Source organism: Coregonus clupeaformis, chromosome 26 (genome assembly GCF_020615455.1).
Source record: "Coregonus clupeaformis isolate EN_2021a chromosome 26, ASM2061545v1, whole genome shotgun sequence".
Classification (NCBI taxonomy): domain Eukaryota; kingdom Metazoa; phylum Chordata; class Actinopteri; order Salmoniformes; family Salmonidae; genus Coregonus; species Coregonus clupeaformis.
The window spans coordinates 51,418,823-51,442,617 of NC_059217.1; the positions used below are offsets into that span (position 1 = coordinate 51,418,823).

General features: G+C 42.5%; 1 protein-coding gene across 2 annotated transcripts in view; it reads right to left on the reverse strand.

Annotated features, from left to right (window-relative positions):
- LOC121538486 (protocadherin-11 X-linked) overlaps positions 1 to 23,795 on the reverse strand; it is a 285,313-nt gene that overhangs the window by 129,612 nt on the left and 131,906 nt on the right. The window lies entirely within an intron of this gene.

Below are 23,795 nucleotides of genomic sequence, written 5' to 3' on the forward strand. Positions count from 1 at the left end.
TAAATAATTGATTAAAACACCAGAGGTCATTGTGCTGCTCTGTATCTAGATATCTAGATCCCAATTTATTCCAACCTTGAGACTCTTTATTTCTTTAGCTTTATATCAATAAGTATGTGGGTACAACTCTGAGAGGTACATGGATGAATTGTACCTCTCCGTTCAGCTTTTGTGAAATAATACATAAAACATCATGATTGACATCACTTACCGTCTGTAGATCTGCTATGAACAATGAGAACCACTTTTGCTGCTGCTGAAATCGTTGAATGTCACATATACTGTCTGCAGTGTATTCGGAAAGTATTCAGACCCCTTCCCTTTTTCCTCATTTTGTTACCTTACAGCCTTATTCTAAAATTGCTTAAATAAAAAATGCATCATCAATCTACACACAATACCCCATAATGACAAAGCGAAAACTGGTTTTTATAAATTTTTGCTAATGTATTAAAAATAAGCATTCAGACCCTTTGCTATGAGACTCGAAATTTAGCTCAATTTAGCTTGACAGTGTATGTCAGAGCAAAATCCAAGCCATGAGGTCGAAGGAATTGTCCGTAGAGCTCAGAGACAGGATTGTGTCGAGGCACAGATCTGGGGATGGGTACCAATAACTGTCTGCAGCATTGAAGGTCCCCAAGAACACAGTGGCCTCCATCATTCTTAAATGGAAGAAGTTTGGAACCACCAAGGCTCTTAATAGAGCTGGCCGCCCAGCCAAAACTGAGCAATTGGGGGAGGAAGGCCTTGGACAGGAAGGTGACCGAGAACCCGATGGTCACTCTGACAGAGCTCCAGAGTTCCTCTGTGGCGATGGGAGAACCTACCAGAAGGACAACCACCTCTGCAGCACTCCATCATCAGGGCTTTATGGTAGAGTGGCCAGAAAGAAACCACTCTTCAGTAAAAGGCACATGCCAGACCGCTTGGAGTTTTCCAAAAGGCACCTAAAGGACTCTCAGACCATGAGAAACAAGATTATCTGGTTTGATGAAACCAAGATTGAATGTCAAGTGTCACGTCTGGAGGAAACCTGGCACCATTCCTACGGTGAAGCATGGTGGTGGCAGCATCATGCTGTGGGGATGTTTTTCAGTGGCACGGACTGGGAGACTAGTCAGTATCGAGGGAAAGATGAACAGAACAAAGTACAGAGATATTTTGATGAAAACCTGCTCAAGACTTCAGACTGGGGCGAAGGTTCACCTTCCAAAAGGACAACGACCCTAAGCACACAGCCAAGACAACGCAGGAGTGGCTTCGGGACAAGTCTCTGAATGTCCTTGAGTGGCCCAGCCAGAGCCCAGACTTGAAACCGATCTAACATCTCTGAAGAGACCTGAAAATAGCTGTGCAGCGACGCTCCCCATCCAACCTGACAGAGCTTGAGAGGATCTGCAGAGAGGAATGGGAGAAACTCCCCAAATACAGGTGTGCCAAGCTTGTAGCGTCATACCCAATAAGTATTCTTTACTTCAGTTTATTTTAGTAAATACTTTCTTAACACTTATTTTTCTTAAAACTGCATTGTTGGTTAAGGGCTTGGAAGTAAGCATTTCACTGTAAGGTCTACTTGTTGTATTCGACGCATGTCACAAATACACTTTGATTTGATTTGATTTGACACAAGGCTGTAATCGCTGCCAAAGTTGCTTCAACAAAGTACTGAGTAAAGGGTATGAATACTTATGTAAATGTGATATTTCTGTTTTTTATTTAGTGTACATTTGCCACAATTGACAAAAACCTGTTTTTGCTTTGTCATTATGGAGTATTGTGTGTAGATTGATGAGGGGGAAAAAACAATTTAATCCATTTTAGAATAAGGCTGTAAAGTAACAAAATGTGGAAAAAGTCAAGGGGTCTGAATACTTTCTGAATGCACTGTATACAGACATGCTTATAACCCTCTTTCTCCCTTGATGATATGGTTTTAACCCTCTTTCTCCCTTGATGATATGGTTTTAACCCTCTTTCTCCCTTGATGATATGGTTTTAACCCTCTTTCTCCCTTGATGATATGGTTTTAACCCTCTTTCTCCCTTGATGACATGGTTTTAACCCTCTTTCTCCCTTGATGACATGGTTTTAACCCTCTTTCTCCCTTGATGACATGGTTTTAACCCTCTTTCTCCCTTGATGACATGGTTTTAACCCTCTTTCTTCCTTGATGATATGTGGGTATTTTCATGGAGGAGAAGATGCACTCTAATAATCATGTACTTCCTGTGGGAGATCTCCTCCTTCTGGGTCGGAACGAGCTGTTTCTGTGTTGCAGTAATGTGTCGCAGTAATGACACTGCTAAATGTACCCCATTAAGCAATCATTCAACTGAATGTGGTGCTTAAACCACGGGCACATTCATATTCGACCCAGATTCCAGATTCCATGTTCATCTCCAGTGTGAGAGCATGGCTGAAGGAAACCATCATGATTTTTATAACCAGTAGGCCAATGGCATATAGTGTGACACGATTGCTAGATTTCATGTCATTTTATATTTACCCGGCAACCCAAGGTGGGCACAACAAGTGTTCTGTTTACATGTTACCTAGTAACAATTTCAGTTGAACGACTTGAACGTTATGTTTTGGTGAAGCTGCATTGTTGTGTGGATCACTGTGGCTTTTTAGCGTCAATATTCCAACTGCAAATGACTTTGCTATTTTTACTATTGTGATGAGGTGGTGATGAAGGAGTCAGGCGCAGGAGGGTAAATCACAGAATAACAGGCTTTAATCCGCAAAATACAAAGTTACGCAGAAATGCGTCAAACACACTCCAGGGCACAAAACAGGCGCACTGGAAAATACAAGGCACAAACGGGAAAAAATACTCCCGTCGATACACAATACACGAGCACCGCCGAGCTTCACTAACCTCCACAAACAAACAATCACCCACACAGACAAGGAAGCAGAGGGAACACTTACACCATGACTAATGAGGGAATGAGGACCAGGTGTGTGCGATTGAAGACAAGACAAATGGAGTGATGATAAACTGGGATCGGCAGTAGCTAGTAAGCCGGTGACGCCGAACGCCGAAACCTGCCTCGAACAAAGAGGGGAGGGCAGCCTCGGCGGAAGTCGTGACAGCACCCCCCACCGTGGCTTTCTAGCGTCAATATTCCAACTGCAAATGACTTTGCTATTCTTACTGCGTTAATAGAAACTCCACATGGCCACGTTATTATTTGTAGCAGCGGTTCAGACACTTACGTTCACCACACACTACCTTCTCAGACTGTTAGCTAACGTTTCCTTGTTGAACGAACCTCCAGTTAAATTTTCCTTCCAGTCTCCATGTGTTTCTTTACGTGAAGTCCCATCTATCTACCTGTATACCTGAAAATGGGAAATTGCAAACACCATAACTTTGTTTTTTACCCAGTGTGGTTTGGCAATTCTTGCTACCTACTGTGTGGTTTGTGTTTGTCAATTTGTTTGCGACGCCCTGAGTACTGTATTGTGGTTGTTTCACCAGCCAACCCTCCCTCTGTCTGCTCATCTCTGTCCTAGCAGAGGTCAGAGGTCAGAGGTCAGAGGAGTCAGAGAAGCCCTGGCATGTTTGCTATGAGTGAAAAACATTGACGGGGGGGGGGGGTTCTCCCACGGGCCCCTGGGGACTGCTTCTATTATGTATCCTTCAGCTGGTCAACTTTCCCAAGTATCCGTGCAGTACAGGACAATGCCAAAGAGGATCACAAGCCTGGCAGGGCTGAAGGATTGACTGTTTGAAGGGTTGACTGTCTACTGTCTGTCTAGGCAGTGAGTGAAGATCTGAATCAGTAAGTTTTCCACTGAAAATAGAGTAGATTGGGAGAATGATATGAAATGTAGTGTATGATGCTACACATTAAAGCTTCAGTCAAGTCTTAAAACCTTGACTCCGGGGCCCTTGTTCTCCTAATGGTTTAACACTAATGAGATCTGGGTGCTCTCTCCCTCCCTCGGGTCACTACAGTCTTCTGCCGTCAGTCTGCTCACTTCACAGTTTATATCACTGTGTACATAACTTTAAAGACATGTAAGACAGAAACAGAAACAGAGAGAGAGAGAGAGAGAGAGAGAGAGAGAGAGAGAGAGAGAGAGAGAGAGAGAGACGGAGAGAGAGAGAGAGAGAGAGAGAGAGAGAGAGAGAGAGCAGAGAGAGAGAGAGAGAGCAGAGAGAGAGAGAGAGAGAGAGAGAGAGAGAGAGAGAGAGAGAGAGAGAGAGAGCAGAGAGAGAGCGCATCTTGGCTGAGCTGCCAAAGCAACCCCACTCTTTCGTTCATATTACTTCAGTCATGACCGGAGGATCTCAGTAGTGAGTGGTGAGAACAGTTGTAGTCAGCTGCGGTTCAATGTGTGAATTCTGTGAAACGACGGTCAAGGCTGAGCTGTCATGACTGCTCACCATTCCAGTGTCAACGTAGGGGCCGTGGACTTGTGCTAGACGGGTTTTGGGGTTGTCTGTGTTTATTAACGCAGGATAGGAGACGGCTCTCTCACAGCTCAGTCTGCTCCGTCAGTGTCAGCATCACATACTGTATGTACAGGCCTTCTCCCATCTCCTCCTTACATTTCAAGGCATACGAACCATGGTATTTCTCTCAAACATGGTTCAAGGGTACATTCCTTACTATAACTTACATTTCTTGCAAACTTGAGATTGTAGGCGATCAGTCTGTTTCAAATTTGAAACAATACATCTCCTAAAATGAAAATAAAATATGGCTAACATACATTTCACCATTTTACCGTTCACTTCTTTATTTGGGTTTTATTCTTCAAAGCTTAGCAACCTATAGCTGGTTATTCACATTCAATAAAGGGTTAGGAGGTGTGAATTATGCCAGTGTGAACTATACCACATTGTGTAAAGTGGTTGTAGTTTCCCTTAATACAATTACACAAAGCAATAATGTCACCACCATGTTCGGACCTATTTTGATTTACAAGTTGACATGTTGCCTTTTCATCAGCTTATTAATATCTCACAGCAGCACTCAGAGAGAGAGAGACAGAGAGAGACAGAGAGAGAGAGAGAGAGAGAGAGAGAGAGAGAGAGAGAGAGAGAGAGAGAGAGAGAGAGAGAGAGAGAGAGAGAGAGAGAGAGAGAGAGAGAGAGAGAGAGAAAGAGAGAGAGAGAGAGAGAGAGAGAGAGAGAGAGAGAGAGAGAGAGAGAGAGAGAGAGAGAGAGAGAGAGAGAGAGAGAGAGAGAGAGAGAGAGAGAGAGAGAGAGAGAGAGAGAGAGAGAGAGAGAGAGAGAGAGAGAGAGAGAGAGAGAGAGAGAGAGAGAGAGAGAGAGAGAGAGAGAGAGAGAGAGATATTGATCCTCCCCAGGACCAGCGGCTAGCCCCTCCTGATTTCATTAGGCTACCTGGTGTTAATTACTCCACACTCTAACCTTTCCCTGTTTCATTTGGACCGACAAATTGGCTGAATTAAAAAAGAGGCCTACTTCCAAAATGGCACCCTATTCTCATATAGTGCACTACTTTAGACCAGAGCCCTTGTCAAAAGTAGTCCACTATATAGGGAATAGAGCTCCATTTTGAACGCACCTGCAGTGAGAATAAAAAGCAGAATAGCTCGACGGTGTTCATTGGATCCCTGAGCCGCCCGACGCCGCGGTGTCAAACTCCCAAGCGGCGCCATAATTAAAAAAGTTCATCAATGTTCTTCTTTGCTCATCAAATTATGCTGGAGAAGAGGGCCAAGAGGTAATAGTTCTGGGAGGGAGGACTCATTTATGACATCATCTCACTGGTCTGATCTGGTTTGTAGTTATGTGTTTTTCATGCGTTTATATGAATATACAATTGGCTTTTTTTTATACAATTTGATCATCTTTATCATATTTATTGACTGTATCTTTTCACTTCTTGGGACTAACACCGTGATTTCAGAGTCTGTCTCAAAGGGCCCTTCAACTCCTAAGAACTTAAAGGAATGGTTAACTGGTTAAATGTAGGAATAAATACATGTAGGGTTAAATGTAGGAATAAATACATGTAGGGTTAAATGTAGGAATAAATACATGTAGGGTTAAATGTAGGAATAAATACATGTAGGGTTAAATGTAGGAATAAATACATGTAGGGTTAAATGTAGGAATAAATACATGTAGGGTTAAATGTAGGAATAAATACATGTAGGGTTAAATGTAGGAATAAATACATGTAGGGTTAAATGTAGGAATAAATACATGTAGGGTTAAATGTAGGAATAAATACATGTAGGGTTAAATGTAGGAATAAATGTAAGAATGATAAAGGAATATGAAACCCGTATAACGATGATGTGATCCAGTATATACTATGTATGGTTAGCTATAAGAGAAAATATACATGATATCTAATACTAACGTCACAGATGAGACAATAAAATATATTCTCGACCATCATGTTAACACTATACATAAAGCAGAGGTATTACAACAACGAAAAGTGCCATATAACCAAACGCCTACATAAAGCTGAATACCTACACTACCTGTCAAAAGGTTTGGACACACCTACTCGTTCAAAGGATTTTCTTTATTTTTACTATTTTTTTTTTTTTTTACATTGTAGAATATTAGTGAAGACATCAAAACGATGAAATAAACACATGTGGAATCATGTAGTAACCAACAACAAAAAAAGTGTTAAACAAATCAAAATATGTTTTATATTTGAGATTCTTCAAATAGCCACACTTTGCCTTGATGACAACTTTGCACACTCTTGGCATTCTCTCAACCAGCTTCATGAGGTAGTCATCTGGAATGCATTTCAATTAACAGGTGTGCCTTCTTAAAAGTAAATTTCTGGAATGTATTTCCTTCTGAATGCATTTGAGCCAATCAGTTGTGTTGTGACAAGGTAGGGGGGGGGGGGTATACAGAAGATAGCCCTATCTGGTAAAAGACCAAGTACATATTATGGCCAGAACAGCTCAAATAAGCTAAGAGAAATGACAGTCCATCATTACTTTAAGACATGAAGATCAGTCAATACGTAACATTTCAAGACCTTTGAAGGTTTCTTCAAGTGCAGTCGCAAAAACCATCAAGTGCTATGATTAAACTGGCTCTCATGACGACCGCCACAAATTGCAGCCAAAATAAATGCTTCACAGAGTTCAAGTAACAGACACATCTCAACATCAACTGTTCAGAGGGGACTGTGTGAATCATGCCTTCATGGTCGAATTGCTGCAAATAAACCACTACTAAAGGACACCAATAAGAAGAAGAGACTTGGGCCAAGAAACACGAGCAATGGACATTAGACCAGTGGAAACAGGGTCCTGGACTGGTGAAGGTAGGAAACAACACCTCCACTTTGCTGATCCTCAACAGAGGAGCCCCACAAGGGTGCGTGCTCAGCCCCCTCCTGTACTCCCTGTTCACCCATGACTGCGTGGCCACGCACGCCTCCAACTCAATCATCAAGTTTGCAGACGACACAACAGTAGTAGGCTTGATTACCAACAACGACGAGACCACCTACAGGGAGGAGGTGAGGGCTCTCGGAGTGTGGTGCCAGGAAAATAACCTCTCACTCAACGTCAACAAAACAAAGGAGCTGATCGTGGACTTCAGCAGAGGGAGCACGCCCCTATCCACATCGACGAGACCAAAGTGGAGAAGGTGGAAAGCTTCAAGTTCCTCAGCGTACACATCACTGACAATCTGAAATGGTCCACCCACACAGACAGTGTGGTGAAGAAGGCGCAACAGCGCCTCTTCAACCTCACGAGGCTGAAGAAATTTGGCTTATCACCTAAAACCCTCTCAAACATTTACAGATGCACAATTCAGAGCATCCTGTCGCGCTGTATCACCGCCTGGTACGGCAACCGCAGGGCTCTCCAGAGGGTGGTGCGGTCTGCCCAACGCATCACCGGGGACAAACTACCTGCCCTCCAGGACACCTACAGCACCCGATGTCACAGGAAGGCCAAAAAGATAATCAAGGACAACAACCACCTGAGCCACTGCCTGTTCACCCCGATATCATCCAGAAGGCGAGGTCAGTACAGGTGCATCAAAGCTGGGACTGAGAGACTGAAAAACAGCTTCTATCTCAATAATATGCCATTTAGCAGACGCTTTTATCCAAAGCGACTTACAGTCATGTGCGCATACATTTTTACGTATGGGTGGTCCCAGGGATCGAACCCACTATCCTGGCATTACAAGCGCCATGCTCTACCAATGAGCTACAGAGGATCTCAAGGCCATTGGACTGTTAAATAGCCATCACTAACACAGAGAGGCTACTGCCCATTTTACATAGACTTGAAATCTCTGACCACTTTAATAATGGAACACTAGTCACTTTAGTAATGTTTATATATTTTGCTTTACTCATCTCATATGTATATACTGTATTCTATTCTACTGTATTTTAGTCTATGCCACTACGACATTGCTCGTCCAAATATTTATATTATTTAATTCCATTCCTTTACTTTAGATTTGTGTGTATTGTGTGTATTGTTGTGAATTTGTTAGATATTACTTGTTAGATACTAATGCACTGTCGGAGCTAGAAACACAAGCATTTCGCTGCACCCGCAATAACATCTGCTAAACACGTGTATGTGACCAATACGATTTTATTTTATTTTATTTGAATAAACTCCCATATTCCAGACGCCTACATGAAGCTGAATGAAGGGATAAATACAAGTTAACCTTTGTTTAGCATGGAGGTTGGGGTTTGTCCTTTTCAGGCTTGTCTCAAGGTTGAGCCCATTCTGGCTGACAAGATGTTACGCAGCTCGACAGGATCCGTTTAGAGACACAGCCATCCTTTCGCCTCTGATAATAACTTCATCATAATTGGCTTGGCGATGCTCAGGAGGGTTTGAATTGTCAGTTGCGGAGGGAGCTGAACTGATTCATTGCTTGATTTAATTACGTATCAAAATTCAATTAGGACATGCTTAAAAAACAAAATCTTAAGTGACTTTTGTCAAAGCTGTCCCCTGAAATCAAAGCCCAACTAAGGGACAACCTTCATTACTGGGCGACATCTAACTTAATAATCATCATCTCTTACAGCGGAATCACTGACGTGAACTAAAAAGATGAATATGGAATGAACGCATTACCATACAGGTTTAGTATGATATGAAATGTTTTTTATTTTTTTTATTTTTTTGTTCTTTCTCACGCTTCAAGTGACATCAAACACCAGGCAGCAACCACTTGCAACTGAGAAAATAACTAGATACAGACATTCAGTGAAGTGATTCAGGAGGAAAGTCACTGAGAGATGATATATAACTAAATGCTCTCAGGAGGTACAGTAGACTACAGGTAAGCAGCCGTCTGGCTTCTAACACAAATCAGTCTGTGTGTCTGTGTCCCAAATGGTACCCTAATCCCTTTCCAGTGCACACATTTTGTGACCTGCTACTTTAAAAAGAGTCGACTGTATAGTGAATAGGGTGCCATTTGGGACAGCTCATGCCTGCCTGCCTGCCTGCCTGCCTGCCTGCCTGCCTGCCTGCCTGCCTGCCTGCCTGCCTGCCTGCCTGCCTGCCTGCCTGCCTGCCTGCCTGCCTGCCTGCCTGCCTGCCTGCCTGCCTGCCTGCCTGCCTGCCTGCCTGCCTGCCTGCCCCTGCCTGCCTGCCTGCCTGCCTGCCTGCCTGCCTGCCTGCCTGCCTGCCTGCCTGCCTGCACACCTCCACACGAGACATTCGGGAAGAAAGCCGCCCTTTTTTGCATAAGTGTCATACTGGGCTTGGTGAGGTACATTGATCTCTAACCACAATGCAATTGCAGGGTGTCACGGTAGCTCTGCTAAAAAGACGAAGAGGGAAAAATGATTCCAGCCGGGGGGTCATTGGTCATTTCAACAGCATTGTAAATATGTCAAGAGTGGAAAAGGAGTCAGGGAGGGAAGAGAAAGTAGCATCCCTATTGTAGTGTCAACCTTTAGTTTAGCAAGATGTCACAGTGACACTTGCACTGTTAATGCGTTTGATCTTTCTCCCTCTATTGAAATGCTTGACACTTTTTTTTCTTTCTCATTGAGACTGACAGAGGTCTTGTCGCCAGGCTGTGATTTGACGGTCCACAGTCAACCCACTGTATTACAGGTCTCATGTTGTAGCAGGATCTGAATCACTTGTCGCTGTCACAAGCAGGCCTCTGCCTGGCAAACTAGACACACCACGATGACACTCAGTGCGTTTGTGATTACGGCTGTACCCTAAATGCCTCCCTGTATCCTTTGTAGTGTACTACTTGGCCTCTGGTCAACAGTAATACACTTAATAGGCAACAGGGTGCCATTTGGAACACAGAACACTGAAGGTTTGATTTGATTCAACTTTAAGCTCACAGTTGGCAGCCATATGGTTGGCGTAATGTGATTCAAAAATCTTTCATGGGGTGTCAAAATCCAGTCTCCTTCGACCAGTTGGTGCTGAATATTCATTTCATATCAGATCAAACCAGCAAAGATTATCTTGTGAATAGTCAACACTGTAACTCTAATGCTCTCTAATTACGATACTCAAACAGAATGGACAAACAACTTGAGTGATACATTGGCATGACGTCTGAATATGCAGTGATCCCTCTCCATTGGTGAAAGCTTGTATGTTGATCAGTGGAGGCTGCTGAGGGGAGAATGGCTCATAATAACAGCTGGAACGAAGCGAATGGAATGGCATCAAACCATGTGTTTGACGTATTTGATTCCATTCAACTGAATCCGTTCCAGCCGTTATCACAGCCCGTCCTCCCCAATTAAAGTACCACCAACCTCCTGTGATATTGGTATAATGTTTTTTAACTTGAGAGGAAAGAGAAACCTGCACACTGTGGGTATAACGTTGCTAAGACATAACTTGAAGGACGCTGTTATGACATGTAACAGTTGCATTGATGTATTTAGGTTACTATGTGGCAGGCATGACTTTCGATTTCCATATTAACTACTAAAATCCTTCAAAATAGTATTAACATATTGACCTAGCTTTGGCACTTTAAAGTATTTATAGTGATTTATTTATCCTGACTCACAAAAAACAACTCACACAAACGTTTCCTAACTAAAGTAATGAAAAGACTTATCTAACAAACCCAACCCATTGTATCCTTCCTTTGTAGCGCCACGCGCATCAGCCTGGCAGGTCATTTTGAAGTAGGCTAAGTGATACTGGTAAGTGAGAGATACTGTACCTGTCAGTGGGCTTTTTATTATTACAAATGAGGACCACTCTCAGCCGCATTTCTCTCATTCGTTTGCTCACTAACCTCGGGAGAAACAAGTAGTGACAGTGACTGGTAAAAAAAACCCTGACAGACGCAAGGTCATGTGTTTATATCTACCAATGAAAAGGCAATAAAACAAAGTAGTAGACAGTAAAGAAAAGCCAATAGGCTTGATTGTTCAAGAAGGGCAACTAAGGATGAAACAAAGAGTAAAAACTAAAGGAAGAAACGTGTGAACAGTGTAAGAACTCTCTGTCTCACCGCCCAGACCGCCATTAAAGAAGTCTATCAATAATATATTCACATTACCAGCACTCAATATTAATATTCCAAAACAGACACACAACCCTTCCCCACTGGCTCCAGTCAAACCATAGCCTGCATCATGAATATGCTCTTATGCGGTGCTAACACACGATAGCTAAAGCAATGCACGGTAGGTAGGCTAATCGGTTAGCTGTCTTCAGTTGCAGCAAAGCCGGGACCATATGCATGACTGTCGTCACGTTTGTGTGCATTGACAGCACTGTGGCAGTTTGTTCTTAAATTAGTAACGATCTAATTCTAGTTATATCACATTTTTGATAACGTCTTACTTACTATTATGTTATGTACTTGTTGTATTTGCCAACTATTTAAAAATGCTAATATCCATTTATTCACAGGCTGGGATACAGGCCTGGTAAACCATCGATCAATCATGAGCCAATCACACAGTGGTATCAATCATGAGCCAATCACACAGTGGTATCAATCATGAGCCAATCACACAGTGGTATCAATCATGAGCCAATCACACAGTGGTATCAATCATGAGCCAATCACACAGTCGTATCAATCATGAGCCAATCACACAGTCGTATCAATCATGAGCCAATCACACAGTGGTATCAATCATGAGCCAATCACACAGTTGTATTAATCATGAGCCAATCACACATCACGCAAACATGTCTGCCCTAAATAGGTTGATGTCAGTTTTTTGGCAGTTGAGAACAATAAAAGTATGTCATTGATGCTATTCAAAGCCATGTGTGGTATGATTGAGCTGTCTCTCTTTCCCATTCTGCTGCAGCCAGTGGGTTCCAACACGTACCACCAAAACAATGTTTGCCTCTTCCAAAGAGAGAGTTTTCCTTTTCCCACTGAAATAGGCAGCCTACTGATCGTAGGAATATCATAGTAATATCATAGTGATATCATAGTAATATCATAGTTGATATCATGGTCTGAGCCTGATCAACTCTATGCGAAGGAGATGTGTCACGCTGCATGAGGCAAATGGTGGTCACACCAGATACTGACTGGTTTTCTGATCCACGCCCCTACCTTTTTGTTTAAGGTATCTGTGGCCAACAGATGCACATCTGTATTCCCAGTCATGTGAAATCCATAGATTAGGGCCTAATGATTGTATTTCAATTGACTGATTTCCTTATATGAACTGTAACGCAGTAAAATCGTAGAAATTGTTGCATGTTGCGTTTGTATTTTTATTCAGCGCATTAATATATTTATAGACAGTGTTTGCTCCAGGAGACATCTCCCACGGACTTCCTTTCACCAAGCCTCACACTGTTTCCTGGCTGTGGAGATGCACATTAACTTATGCTCTCACAGAGCGCATTGCTACATTGCATTGGTAAATTCCTTATTATGGCAGGTTCTGCTTAGTGCACAGCCGTTTAATGTCCATATAGTAACACATTACCCACTCAGTCCAGTGGGGATCTATCCCTCGTGAGGGGAAGGCCTCCTTAACATGTCGTCTTTTGGCCTTTTCATCCACCTGGGACATATCCCCTTCTGCTGATGGAAATAATGACAAATAAAGGCAATATCAGCTGTAGATGGCAGACTGTGACTATGGACTGTGACTATGGACTGTGACTATGGACTGTGACTATGGACTGTGACTATGGACTGTGACTATGGACTGTGACTATGGACTGTAACTATGGACTGTGACTATGGACTGTGACTATGGACTGTGACTATGGACTGTGACTATGGACTGTAACTATGGACTGTGACTATTGACTGTGACTATGGACTGTGACTATGGACTGTGACTATGGACTGTGACTATGGACTGTGACTATGGACTGTAACTATGGACTGTGACTATGGACTGTGACTATGGACTGTGACTATGGACTGTAACTATGGACTGTGACTATGGACTGTGACTATGGACTGTGACTATGGACTGTGACTATGGACTGTAACTATGGACTGTGACTATGGACTGTGACTATAGACTGTGACTATAGACTGTGACTATGGACTGTGACTATGGACTGTGACTATGGACTGTGACTATGGACTGTAACTATGGACTGTGACTATGGACTGTGACTATGGACTGTGACTATGGACTGTGGCTATGGACTGTAACTATGGACTGTGACTATGGACTGTGACTATGGACTGTGACTATGGGCTGTGGCTATGGACTGTAACTATGGACTGTGACTATGGACTGTGACTATGGACTGTGACTATGGACTGTGGCTATGGACTGTAACTATGGACTGTGACTATGGACTGTGACTATGGACTGTGACTATGGTCACAGTGGTTTGGCATATTTTGACATGGTTTGGCTTATTACATGGAATTTATGATTTTTGAAATCCCTTGACGGGGTCCTTCAGAAGGGAAATATCAAATCGGAAAGAGCAGAGGAAATTGCATTAATTTGATGACTGTATGCGCAGCTTGAAAAACAGTACTTCCTTCTCTCTCTGTATATTTCATTTGTGGTATAGTCTTTGGTGCATCTGACCATACCAAGGGAATGGAAGTCAGTCTGCATGCTGAAAAGGAGACATTAAAATATACAGAAACAAAATAAAACATAAACACTAGATGACCACCTTATGATCACTCCATTCCCTTGGTATGGTCAGATGCACCAAAGACTATACCACAAATGAAATATACAGAGAGAGAAGGAAGTACTGTTTTTCAAGCTGCGCATACCGTTCATCTTTCTTCCTGGAACAGTTAGATCCTCTTAATGATTATCATATTAATGAAATTTCCTCTGCTCTTTCCGATTTGATATTTCCCTTCCGAAGGACCCCGTCAAGGGATTTCAAAAATCATCAATTCCATGTAATAAGCCAAACCATGAAAATAATGACCCCCTACAACCAGCTTGAAATATGGTAGCAAAACAAGGCTGTTATCTACGCTGTCTATATCTCTCTGTCCTGTCTCCCAGTGATGAAATGCGTTTAAGAGCGGTACACAAATTATATCTCGACTTGGCACGGGATATTGAGTGAATAATAGCATCAAGGATGACAGGGAAGGGAAGGGAAAGGTTGGATGAAGGTGAGAAGCATTCATTTGTTTTTAGGCTCATGGGGCCACTCATTATAACAAAAGATTAAACACCGGTAACATATAAAGGTTACATGTATACTTCACGAAATGTCATACCACCTTTTTCAAGGGACCTTGGTCTTTTTCTTGGCTTCAATGAATGGTTTCAGAGCCATGCTGGCCCCCTCAGAGCTGCCTCACATCTATAATAATTTCCTTGTAATTCTCTCTTTTAAGTGAATGGCTTTGATTTGGTATTAAATGCAAGGGTATTAATGATTCATCATTTCCACTGAAGAGACTTAAGAGATACATAAGATATAAAAGACTAGAGGGAGACAAAAAAAGAAGGTTACTTTAGGTCTTTCTTTGCGGCTCGTTTTAATGTAGAAAATAAAATAACCCTGATATATGGAAGGTATCAAACTGTAAAAACAAGGGGTACCACTAGGGAAATACATCACATGGTAGACTAAATCGATTTATGTTTTACTTGTTTTTGTATGCCTCAATTAAGAATTTCTACTGTATCAGTTTTAGTGCAGCAATGTGTTTGGGAAATACCACTGGATGCTAAAGATTCACTTAAAGTGAGGATCTAACAATGACTTGAAAGAAACAGACCCGGGTTCGTTGATCATTTGTGCACTGTTTGGTAGGCTACTGGTTCAGTGCCATTTTGAAAGTATTAAAACATTTATTTTTGGTCATCTTTGTGCTGTCTGTGAGAGCTACGGTTATGCAATGATCATGTGATCGTGAGGAATGTATATCTAGCACCAAGAACAGACACCTGGCATCTGTGGTATCTCATACACATCGCATCACATAGATTTATAATGGGAGGAAAAAAAAAACAGAGGTTGGAATATAGCTGGATAATAAAAAGAGAGAAACAGTATTTTTAAAAGTAAGACAGTCTTCATGAATTCAGAACGTGTATGATTAATGCCTTCATTTATACATTAATGGCTAAGAAGTTTTAAAACTTGACTCTGGTGAAAAGGGGGATTTTAGTTTTAGAATGTTTCGACTTAAGTTCACCTGAGGACTAGATCCCTGTCCACCAGGCCTTAATGGCGTTCACCTGAGGACTAGATCCCTGTCCACCAGGCCTTAATGGCGTTCACCTGAGGACTAGATCCCTGTCCACCAGGCCTTAATGGCGTTCACCTGAGGACTAGATCCCTGTCCACCAGGCCTTAATGGCGTTCACCTGAGGACTAGATCCCTGTCCACCAGGCCTTAATGGCGTTTGTTAGGCGACTCAAGTGTCAGTCTCTTACAGTCTTACATGCTGATGCTAACCAATGAGGCTTCACTATGGCTCTCTTCGGGTCATTAACAACCAAATTACATAACAATTGAAAACTAAAGGTGAAGAATTACATGATGGCATGAAGCATAAATAAACCAGTAAAAGCTACTTCTGATTATTTTTATTAATGTATTATTTATTTATCCAAGAAGTCCAGCCAGAATACTTACTTTATGAGGGAGACCTGGCCAAGAGGCCAGTACCAGATTGTGGAAACATTTGTACTTAAACAAAAACAGTTTTAGATTAAATGGATGTGCTTTTGGAAGATGATGGTGGTTTCTGGAGTAGGTCTGTTCAGGAGAGTAAGAGGCTAATGGAGGCACCATCCAGAAGACAAGGCTAAACTCAATGACATCCCATTAATAGGACGGAGCAGAACGATTTCCAGGTGGATACAGCCTGACTCTGGGGTACCTGCCACGCAGCCATCACTGGTGACTTGACAAGTGATTCTGTATCAAAGGGGTCTGCACTGATTTGGGATGTAATTGATTGGATGGGAGGCACTTGAATCCCTGATTGGTTTAATGGAAGAGAGGGAGGAAAGAGGAATATAGAATGGTATGGAAGAGGAGAGGAGAGGAGAGGAGAGGAGAGGAGAGGAGAGGAGAGGAGAGGAGAGGAGAGGAGAGGAGAGGAGAGGAGAGGAGAGGAGAGGAGAGGAGAGGAGAGGAGAGGAGAGGGAGAGGAGAGGAGAGGGGCAGGTTGAGGAGAGGAGAGGAGAGGAGAGGAGAGGAGAGGAGAGGGAGAGGAGAGGAGAGGAGAGGAGAGGAGAGGAGAGGAGAGGAGAGGGAGAGGAGAGGAGAGGAGAGGAGAGGAGAGGAGAGGGGCAGGTTGAGGAGAGGAGAGGAGACGAGACGAGACGAGACGAGACGAGAGGAGAGGGGCAGGTTGAGGAGAGGAGAGGAGAGGAGAGGAGAGGAGAGGAGAGGAGAGGAGAGGAGAGGGAGAGGAGAGGAGAGGGAGAGGAGAGGAGAGGAGAGGAGAGGAGAGGGGCAGGTTGAGGAGAGGAGAGGAGAGGAGAGAGGCAGGTTGAGGAGAGGAGAGGAGAGGAGAGGAGAGGAGAGGAGAGGAGAGGAGAGGAGAGGAGAGGAGAGGAGAGGAGAGGAGAGGAGAGGAGAGGAGAGGAGAGGAAAGAGGAGGATAGGGGAGATGAGAAGAGAGGAGAGGCTAGGAGAGGCTAGAAGAGAGGAGGAGAGGAGTGGAGAGGATATCATCCACTAGCGTACAAAACATTAGGACCTTCATAATATTGAGTTAAAGGTGTTAAAAGGTCTTTAGTGTTGCCTATTCACCCTCTGAAAGGCACATATACACAATCCATTTCTCAATTGTCTCAAGGCTTAAGAATCCTTCTTTAACCTGTCTCCTCACCTTCATCTACACTGATTGAAGTGGATTTAACAAGTGACAACAATAAGGGATCATAGCGTTCACCTGGATTCACCTGGTCAGTCTATGTCATTGAAAGAGCAGGTGTTCCTAATATTTGTACACTCAGTGTATATCTTCAGACTGCTAGAAGCTAGAATCATAATTCACCTATCAATTGATATCATCGTTAACCTTTGTTGTTGGGATTCATGTCACCGGGGAGGTGACATCTTTAGTTAAAAATGGAGGATAGCTGGCAGCCTAGCAGGCCTCCAGAGGATTGGCTCAACCTCATAAACCATTATAGTAGAGACATTATGAGAGCAAAGCACTGCCTGAAGACGACGTACAGAATACCAACCACATGGGCACCCGTGAATTAACACGATCCCAAAACCCATTTTTATATTATGTGGACAACAACATTCTGACTATGCACTACAACACAATGAGATCAATTTCTAATTAATAAACAATGTTATTTTTTCACCATATATATATATATATATATATATATATATATATATATATATTTTTTTTACAGAAAATAGTCTGCTTTCTTTTTCATTACAATGTGATAATTTGTTCATGCTCCTTATCTGTAACAGTGTATGCAGCGTTTCCCAAACGTTTTAACTCGGGGTAACATCCCCCCCCACGTCTATTTCTATGGGCACAAGCACTGTTCATGACAAAAACTGTTCACACCCTTCTTGTTGCTGGTGGAGAGAGTTTTGCAGGTTTAAAGCTTATTTCCAGCAATTCTATACATGTTTGTCTAATGTGTATTCATGTGTAATTTGAGTGACAAAAAAAAAAATACTCCCATGTTGTATCGTTCAATGTTCTTTGTTATATTAAACTTACCACCGTCTAGACTACCAGCGTCTACGTTACAAGTACTGTCTATAATCATATTTTTGGTTGCCAAAGTAGTTACCGGGAAATGATAGACCGAAAGGTAAATGAATGTAAGATGTACACTTAATGCTGTCATTATATTTTACTGTCCCCTGTATTCATCACAGACGCATAATGTAGCTACCATTTGTACAATGCCTTCAGAAAGTATGCATACCCCATTGACTTATTCCACATTTTGTTGAGTTACAGCCTGAACTCAAAATGGATTAAATACCCCATAATGACAAAAGTGAAAACATGCTTTAGATTTTTTTTTCTCGCATTTATTGAAAATGAAATACAGAAATATCACATTTACATAAGCAATTGCACCCATGAGTCAATAGTTTGTAGAAGCACCTTTAGTAGCAATTACAGCTGTAAGTCTTTCTGGGTAAGTCTCTAAGATCTTTTCAAAATGTCTTCAAGCTAAGTCAAATTGGTTGTTGATCATTGCTAGACAACCATTTTCAGGTCTTGCCATAGACTTTCAAGTAGATTCAAGTCAAAACTATAACTAGTCCACTCAGGAACATTCTATGTCGTCTTGGTGAGCAACTCCAGTGTAGATTTGTCCTTGTGTTTCAGGTCATTGTCCTGCTGAAAGGTGAATTAATCTTCCCAGTGTCTGGTGGAAAGCAGACTGAACCAGGTTTTCCTCTAGGATTTTGCCTGTGCTTAGCTACATTCCAGTCCTTAACGATTACAGCCACCACTATGCTTGAAAATATGGAGATTGGTACACAGTAATGTGTTGTGATTTGCCCCAAACATAACACTTTATATTCAGGACAAAAAGTGATTTGCTTTTTTAGCAGTATTTCTTTAGTGCCTTGTTGCAAACAGAATGCATATTTTGGAATATTTTTTATTCTGTACTGGCTTCCTTCTTTTCACTCTGTCAATTAGGTTAGTATTGTGCCGTAACTACAATGTTGTTGATCCATCCTCAGTAATCTAATATCACAACCATTAAACTATAACTGTTTTAAAGTCACCATTTGCCTCATGGTGAAATCCCTGAGAGGTTTCCTTCCTCTCCGGCAACTGAGTAATTAATAACTTCACCATGCTCAAAGGGATATTCAATGTCTGGTTATTATTAAAAAAAAATACACATTGGAAAACCTCCCTGGTCTTTGTGGTTGAATCTGTGTTCGAAATTCACTGCTCGACTGTGGGACCTTACATATAATTGTATATGTGGGATACAGAGATGAGGTAGTCTTTAAAAGATCATGTTAAACACTATTGTTGCCCACAAAGTGAGTCCATGCAACTTTATGTGACTTGTTAAACACATTTTTACTCCTGAACTTATTTAGGCTTGCCATAGCAAAGGGGTTGAATACTTATTGACTGAAGACATTTCAGCTTTTCATTTTTTATCCATTTGTAAAACCTTATTTAATTTTGACATTATGGGGTATTGTGTGTAGGCCAGTGACAAAAAAAAAATCTAAATTTCATCCATTTTAAATTCAGGCTGTAACACAACAAAATGTGGAAAAAGTAAAGGGGTGTGAATACTTTCTGAAGGCACTATACCAGTGTTTCTGTCTGTGACTTGTCACAACATGTAATGAGCCATGTCACAAATGGAGGCTCTGCAGATAAGCCAAAACAGAACCGCCGGGAAAAAGAAATAAATCGCCAGTTGGTCACCTCAATGAGCCGACAGTGTTTCCATATATCTTCCTTTCCAGCGTGGCAAGCTGGCAACGCAGCGCAGCCCAACCTTTCGCCTTTTGACATGGACATGCTGTGTTCACTGCTGACAGCTGCTGCACAGGACCGGACCCCAGAGGTCACAAATGACCTTTCAGGTTGTCTTTTTTTAAGTCATAGCACATATCTGTCTGATGTCCACCGATGCAACGCGGAGCGCCACATGGAACCATGGAGTGGGTGCAGGGTGCTCTGATTGTTCCTGCTTGTCTTGCAGGATCAACTCTACCTCAGATGAATTGTGTGTGTGTGTGTGTGTACGTGTATGTGTGTGTGTGTTTGTGAGCACGTGTGTGTGTGTGTGTGTGTGCAAGTTTGTGTGTGTGTGTGTGCGTGCATGTGTGAGCATGTGAATGTCCTAGGACTCCTATCGCCTGCTGCCTTGAGTTTAGCTCTAACCCTAACCCTTGAGTTTAACGTGGTACAAAGCTTAATTGCTGCATGACCGGCCCTGTTGTTTGGCTGCTGGAGGCATTGTATTTTATTATACTGTATGAATCATCATTAAGATGTGCTTGTTCACCAGCAGGCTTCCCTAGCATCAAGACCCTGCCAACAGTTTCTACATATAGGTATTATACAGAGATTATGTGTGGTGAATATCCAAAACTAGAAGAAACGTCTGCTTCCACATGGCTTGTTCTTTGGGGTTTAGGCCGGGTATCTGGAAAGCACTTTGTGACTGCTGATGTAAAAAGGGCTTTATAAAATGCATTTTGTTTTTATGAATTCATACTAGGATACTACTCCACTGTATGCAAAACAGCTATAACGCTCTTGTGTATTGAATAATGGACTGGCCAAGCATGCTAGATAAATAAGGTATTAGCAGCATGGGATATCAGGGCCACAGCATGTGTGCTATTGGGGGGGAAAAAAAAACATGCATGACATCATGGGATGTGTGCCAAATGGGACCCTTTTCCCTTTATAGTGCACTACTTTTGACCAGAGCCCAATAGGGAACCTGGTCAACAGTAGTGCACTATACAGGTAATAGGGTGCTATTTGTGACGCTCTTATGGGTCTCACAAGGAGAGATATGCAATGATTTTGTGTGCCATAGTAATTCCATGAAGCTGGCAGTGACAGGGTCGGGCAATGCTACCCCATACAGGGAGAGGTGGATGAACCAGTCCCCTTCCATCACCCCATCCATCTGCCATCTGCCTCCCCCATTACACTATACACAAAACATGGACTCAATTCATTTTTTATATATTTAGTACAAAATATGGACTCATTTCATGATTGAATATTTAGTACAAAATATGGACTCATTTCATTATTGAATATTTTGTGCCGAAAAGGAGAATAAATCCTTAAAATAGTGTTATTCAGAATCCTCTTAAGCTGTTCGCAATGTCTTACAATATGCTTGCCTCTGGAAACATTATAGCTTCACTCCTCGCCCTTCCCTTCTCAAGCTCTGAGGAGGGGTGTCGCTGTTGAATTATTCACTGATAGACTGAGATTCTCTCTCTGAGTCTTTAGATTTGTACCAAGAAGACACCAAATAGAGAAGATAAAAGTCTCAATACGGTGGATTGAGACTGTGTTGAATAAGAGAAGGTGGGTTGGTAGAGGGACTGGAAAGGGTAGGACTAAGCTAACATGTGGACTTGTTTTAAGATGGTCATCCCATGGATCATGGATCTATTTTATTTTAGGACTCCTTTAGTCCTAAAATGGAGAACACCATCGTGTTTGTGAGAGTCTCCCCCTTTCCACAGTGGGGTCAAATTAGTTTGTTCCAAATCCGTTCCAACGCTTCAGACAGAAGTTGGCACATCAGCGTTGCCGACTTCAGACGAGTCCCGTGACTCGGACGCTGTGGACGTTTACGTGAGAATGTCTCGCCGTCTGACAAACACCGGTGTAGCTCGGCCACCTTTCACCGCAGACATCGGCGGATACGGTGGATTGAGACTCAGCCGATGGAAAACACCTGATATCTCTAGCTTAAACTGACAGATTTTGATGGGGATTTTGTTAATGTGTTACTTAGATTGACGCACGGGTGGGTCAATAGACTCTTAAGGATTAACAATGTTCAGACCCCAGAGGAAAGTCAGTAGATGAACAATGTTCAGACCCCAGAGGAAAGTCAGTAGATGAACAATGTTCAGACCCCAGAGGAAAGTCAGTAGATGAACAATGTTCAGACCCCAGAGGAAAGTCAGTAGATGAACAATGTTCAGACCCCAGAGGAAAGTCAGTAGATGAACAATGTTCAGACCCCAGAGGAAAGTCAGTAGATGAACAATGTTCAGACCCCAGAGGAAAGTCAGTAGATTAACAAAGTTCAGACCCCAGAGGAAAGTCAGTAGATGAACAATGTTCAGACCCCAGAGGAAAGTCAGTAGATTAACAATGTTCAGACCCCAGAGGAAAGTCAGTAGATGAACAATGTTCAGACCCCAGAGGAAAGTCAGTAGATTAACAATTTCCAGACCCCAGAGGAAAGTCAGTAGATGAACAATGTTCAGACCCCAGAGGATATTCAGTAAACTCCCCTCCCCTCCCCTCCCCTCCCCTCCCCCTCCCCTCCCCTCCCCACCAAACCCCTGTGGGTATAAGAGATGTGAACATATGTTCCTCTGGTATAGCAGCAAAAGTGGCGTTCGTTGCTTCATATTATATCAGTCCAGATCAGCTGTTTTATAGAGAGGCCTGATGAGAGAGGTGAGATGGGACATTGCAAACGCTTCCTAAAATCTCAAGGACAGTTTGTGTATGCAGATTATTCCTGGTGTTATTGCAGATACGACTTAGTCTGCGTCTGAAATGCCACCCTGTTCCCTATATAGTACACTACATTTGACCAGGGCCCACTGCACCCTATTCCCTATACAGCGGCCACAGACTTACACATAATGTCTGTCCCAAATGTCTCCCTATTCCCTATATAGTCAAAAGTAGTGCACTACAGAGGGAATAGGGTGCCATTGGGCCCATATGGCTCTGGTCAAAGTAGTGCACTACAAAGGGAACAGGGTGCCATTTTGGGAGGCCACAATAAAACATCAGTGTGGCTGAGCTGGTCTTATCAGAGGTGATCTCAATATGAGCGGTTGCAGTTCATGCCGATGTGAAGGACGTGACGGTGATTCCAGTGTCATTTTGTGTCGACTGGCTCAGGACAAAGCTGATTGCCTCTCTCATTATTCCCCAATGACAGGGACAGTATCGTGTTGTAATATTTACTGTCAGACGGCAGGCAGACGCGGCGACGACGTAGCATCCAGTCGGCAGCTTTCAATGGCACAGGAGTCACTTTGGAAAGCTGTCCGAGCATTAAAGGTGCAGTCTGGGATTTGGGAACCTAGCCGTTCAATGGTCATTTAACTTTAGGATTTTTTGCCATTGATTCTTGAAGAATATAAATGATAAATGCCTTGTGAGTGTATCACAACTGTCAGTAACTTTATCATAACCCAGAATATTAGGTTTTATTTCTCCATTGTTTACAACGTAAAAATGAACAATGTATAGCTTCAGAATATTGGTAAATCTACATATATATATATTGGACTGTCAGTCCTTGCATCTAGAGTGCTGTCTATGAATATGAGCGGCTTTACATTTCCCCAGCCCCGTCCCTCAGCTGTATACCGAAACAAAGTGGTGAGCCCCCGTTTTGTTGTTTTCCAATACCAGATTGTAGCTTTTAGGCTGAAAAAGAGGTGTCGTTTTAGCTGATCATATGATGACAGGCTGTCAGACTGCCCTCTCCACTGACTTTCTTTTTACCACGACTTAGTCTTCACTGGAGTTTTTTTACTCTTGACCGTGCCATTCAACCAGAAAAGGACATGGGCATTTTGACACTTTTTCCTAAGTGAACTGGAAAACGTGAGAGGATTTCACTACATCGCACATTATCGCGTTCACAAGTAGCAGCAGTGGCAGAGTCAAGTGGAAAGT